Source organism: Ranitomeya variabilis, chromosome 3 (assembly GCF_051348905.1).
Source record: "Ranitomeya variabilis isolate aRanVar5 chromosome 3, aRanVar5.hap1, whole genome shotgun sequence".
NCBI lineage: Eukaryota > Metazoa > Chordata > Amphibia > Anura > Dendrobatidae > Ranitomeya > Ranitomeya variabilis.
The window spans coordinates 312,485,796-312,491,299 of NC_135234.1; positions in this window are offsets into that span (position 1 = coordinate 312,485,796).

The window sequence follows — 5,504 nt, forward strand, 5'->3', positions numbered from 1 at the left end:
GCCCGCATACTCCCCTCCAGTCACCGCTAACACAGGGTTAATGCCGGCGGTAACGGACCGCGTTATGCCGCGGGTAACGCACTCTGTTAGCGCTGCTATTAACCCTGTGTGTCCCCAACTTTTTACTATTGACGCTGCCTATGCGGCATCAATAGTAAAAAATGTAATGTTAAAAATAATAATAAAAAAAGCCTGCTATACTCACCCTCCGTAGCTCGCGCCGGCCGCCATCTTCCGTTCCCGGCGATGCATTGCGAAATTACCCAGAAGACCTAGCGGTCTGGCGAGACCGCTAAGTCATCTGGGTAATTTTGCAAAGCATCCTGGGAATGGAAGATGGCGGCAGCCGCGCACCCATCGCCAGAGCGCCTTGGATCCCAGGGGGTGAGTATGTTACTATTTTTTATTTTAATTCTTTTTTTTTAACAGGGATATGGTGCCCACACTGCTAAATACTGCGTGGGCTGCGTTATATACTACATGGCTGCTATATACTATGTGGACAGTACTATATACTACATGGCTGCTATGTACTACGTGGGCAGTACTATATGCTACATGGCTGCTATATACTACGTGGGCAGTACTATATACTACATGGCTGCTATGTACTACGTGGGCAGTACTATATACTACATGGCTGCTATATACTACGTGGGCAGTACTATATACTACATGGCTGCTATATACTACGTCGGCAGTACTATATACTACATGGCTGCTATATACTACGTGGGCAGTGTTATAAACTACATGGCTGCTGTATACTACGTGGCCTGTGTTAGATACTGCGTGGGCTGCATTATATACTACATGGCTGCTACTGTATATACTACGTGGGCAGTGCTATATACTACATGGCTGCTATATACTACGTGGCCAGTGTTACATACTATGTGGCCTATGTTTTGTACTGCGTGGGCTGTGCTATATATTGCGTGGCCTGTGTTATATACTACGTCGCCTGTGTTATATACTACGTGGCTGCTATATACTGCGTGGGCTGTGTTATATAGTATGTGGGCTGTGTTATGTACTGTTTGGACTGTGTTATATATAGGCCTATATTAACGCATCGGGTATTCTACAATATGTATGTATGTATATAGCAGCCACATACTATATAGCACAGGCCACGTACTATTTGTATGCTATATACTACATGGCTCCTATATACTACGTGGCCTGTGCTATATACTATGTGGCTGCTATATACATACATATTCTAGAATACCCGATGCGTGAGAATCGGGCCACCATCTAGTACCGTATAATGGCCATTGGCCACACATGATGCTCCATACTGTATAATGGCCACACATGATGCTCCATAATGTATAATGACCCCACATTATGCTCAATACTGTATAATGCCCCCTCCCATCTTGTATGCATGGCTCATCTCCCCCCATCCTGTATGCATGGCTCATATCCCCCCATCCTGTATGCATGGCTCATCTCTCTCCCATATGCATGGCTCATATTCCCCTCTCCTGTATGCATGGCTCATAATTCCCCCCCTGTATGCATGGCTCATATCCCCCCATCCTGTATGCATGGCTCATCTCTCTCCCATATGCATGGCTCATATCCCCCTCTCCTGTATGCATGGCTCATAATTCCCCCTCCTGTATGCATGGCTCATATCCCCCCCTCCTGTATGCATGGCTCATATCCCCCCCTCCTGTATGCATGGCTCATATCCCACCCTCCTGTATGCATAGCTCATATTCCCCCATGTATGCATGGCTCATATTCCCCCCCTGTATGCATGGCTCATATTCCCCCTCCTCCCCTCCTCCTGTATGCATGGCTCATATCCCCCCTCCTGTATGCATGGCTCATATTCCAACCCCTGTATGCATGGCTCATATTCCCCCTCCTCCTGTATGCATGGCTCATAATTCCCCCCCACCTCTTGTATGCATGGGCTCATATTCCCCCCGTATGCATGGCTCATCTCTCCACCCCCCCCCGCTCCTGCTCCTTCTCCCATCTTGCATGGCACAGCTTACCATCCTCCTTCATCCCCCCGTCCCCTGTCCCTCATACTCACACCGCGCGGCCGCGCCGACATCCCTCTGGCTCTGTCCCGACTCCCGGCGCAGCACCTTCGTCCTGAGTGAGCGGTCATGTGGTACCGCTCATTAAGGTCATGAATATGCGCATATTCATGACCTTAATGAGCGGTACCACGTGACAGCTAACTCAGGATGCGCTACAGACCCTGAGACCAGGCATCGCTGGAGCAGGGTGAGTATCGTCTTCAAGGAGGGTGGGTGGGAGGCATGCAGGGGGGTTTGCGGTCGGTTGGTCGGGAGGTGACCAAGGACTTAAAAAAAAAAAACCTTGCTCAGGTGCCGCCCCCCACATCGTCCCCGCCCTAGGCACGTGCCCTCATGTGCCTAGTGGCAAATACGGCCCTGCCTGTGGTATATACTACCTACATATTCTAGAATACCCGTTAGAATCGGGCCACCATTTAGTGTATATATATGTGTATGTATATATGTGTATATATGTATATATATATATGTATATATATATATATATATATATATATATATATATATATATATATATATATACACTCACCGGCCACTTTATTAGGTACACCTGTCCAACTTCTTGTTAACACTTAATTTCTAATCAGCCAATCACATGGCGGCAACTCAGTGCATTTAGGCATGTAGACATGGTCAAGACAATCTCCTGCAGTTCAAACCGAGCATCAGTATGGGGAAGAAAGGTGATTTGAGTGCCTTTGAACGTGGCATGGTTGTTGGTGCCAGAAGGGCTGGTCTGAGTATTTCAGAAACTGCTGATCTACTGGGATTTTCACGCACAACCATCTCTAGGGTTTACAGAGAATGGTCCGAAAAAGAAAAAAAAATCCAGTGAGCGGCAGTTCTGTGGGCGGAAATGCCTTGTTGATGCCAGAGGTCAGAGGAGAATGGGCAGACTGGTTTGAGCTGATAGAAAGGCAACAGTGACTCAAATCGCCACCCGTTACAACCAAGGTAGGCCTAAGAGCATCTCTGAACGCACAGTGCGTCGAACTTTGAGGCAGATGGGCTACAGCAGCAGAAGACCACACCGGGTACCACTCCTTTCAGCTAAGAACAGGAAACTGAGGCTACAATTTGTACAAGCTCATCGAAATTGGACAGTAGAAGATTGGAAAAACATTGCTTGGTCTGATGAGTCTCGATTTCTGCTGCGACATTCGGATGGTAGGGTCAGAATTTGGCGTAAACAACATGAAAGCATGGATCCATCCTGCCTTGTATGGAGCATCTTTGGGATGTGCAGCCGACAATTCTGCGGCAACTGTTTGATGCCATCATGTCAATATGGACCAAAATCTCTGAGGAATGCTTCCAGCACCTTGTTGAATCTATGCCACGAAGAATTGAGGCAGTTCTGAAGGCAAAAGGGGGTCCAACCCGTTACTAGCATGGTGTACCTAATAAAGTGGCCGGTGAGTGTATGTATGTGTGTATATATATGTGTATATATATATGTATATACTGTGTGTGTGTACACTGTGTTCCAAATTATTATGCAAATTGGATTTAAGTGTCATAAAGATTTAATTGTTTTGTTTTTCAAATAAACTCGTGGATGGTATTGTGTCTCAGGGCTCAATGGATCACTGAAAATCAATCTTAAACACATGTGATAATTGGCTTTCCAGGTGATTCTAATTAAAGGAAAACTACTTAAAAATGATGTTCCACATTATTAAGCAGGCCACAGTTTTCCATTAACATGGGAAAGAAAAAGGATCTCTCTGCTGCTGAAAAGCATCAAATAGTGCAATGCCTTGGTGAAGGGATGAAAACATTAGAAATTTCCCAAAAACTTAAGGGTGATCATTGTACTGTTAAGAGATTTGTGGCTGTATCTGAGCACAGATGTGTTTGTGCTGAAAAAGGCATAATGAGGAAGATTTCTGCCAGGCAAGTTCATCGGATTAAGAGAACAGCTGATAAAAAGCCATTACAAAGCAGCAAACAGATATTTGAAGCTGCTGGTGCCTCTGGAGTCCCTCGAACCTCAAGGTGTAGGCTCCTTCAAAGGCTTGCTGTGGTTCATAAACTCACTATTCGGCCACCCTTAAACAGTGTTCACAAGCAGAAATGGTTGCATTGGGCCCACACATACATGAAGACTAATTTCCAAACAGTTGTTTACTGATAAGTGTTGAGCAACCCTGTATGGTCCAAATGGATGGAGTAGTGGGTGGTTGGTGGATGGCCACCATGTCCCAACAAGGCTGCAACGTCAGCAAGGAGGTGGAGGGGTCATATTTTGGGCCGGAATCATGGAGAAGCAGCTAGTAGGTTCCTTTGAGGTTCCTAAAGGTGTGAAAATAACCTCTGCAAAGTATATAGAGTTTCTGACTGACAACTTTCCTCCATGGTATAAAAAGCAGAAATGTGCCTTCAGGAGCAAAATCATCTTCATGCATGACAATGCACCATCTCATGCTGTAAAGAATACCTCTGAGTCATTGGCTGCTATTGGTGTAAAAGGAGATAAACTCATGGTGTCACCACCATCTTCCCCTGACCTCAACCCTATAGAGAACCTTTGGAGTATCATCAAGCAAAAGATCTATGAGGGTGGGAGGCCATTCACATCAAAACAGCAGCTCTGGGAGGCTGTTCTGACTTCATGCAAAGAAATACAAGCAGAAACTCTCTGAAAACTTACAAGTTCAATGGATGCAAGAATTGTGAAGGTGATATCTAAGAAGGGTTCCTATGTTAACATGTAACTTGGCCTGTTAGGATGTTTTGGAGTTAAATAGCTTTTTTGTTCAGTGAATGTGACCTCCTAATGCTGCAAATTCCACAAATAAGCATTTTCAGATCTTTAAAACATATCAAATGTTTAGAAATTCTACTGTGCCTAATAATTTGGAACAGTGCATTTTAAGTTTTTATTCATTTTGGAGATTATACTGTTATCATTGGGAGGTTTATTCAATAAAATTCGATGTATACTCTAACGGGTGATGACTTTTATTAGACTGACTGTCATTTGCACCGAGGAAAATCTAAAATCTGATAAAAATGTCATTTGCATAATAATTTGGAACATAGTGTGTGTGTGTGTGTGTGTATATATATATATATATATATATATATATATATATATATAGAGAGAGAGAGAGAGAGAGAGAGAGAGAGAGAGCGCCCCCACCGCCGCAGGGCCGAGGAGTACCCGGTACCGGGCCTCTGAGTCTCTGCTCTGGGGTTCTCACGGTGGCTAGACCCGGTCCGTGACCCTGCTGAGGGGCGTCCAATGAAAGGAGTGGATGGTGGTGCTGTTGTGGTGTGGTGCCGGCCGCAGTAAATAACAAGGACACCAGGTTGCAGTCTCTTTACCTCTTTACTGAAGGCTTCAGGATCCTCAGTCCGGAATACGGTTAACCGGGCTGCGTGAGTCCGGCCGGTCCAATGGCACCTCCAGAGTTCCCTTTGCAGGTGGAAATC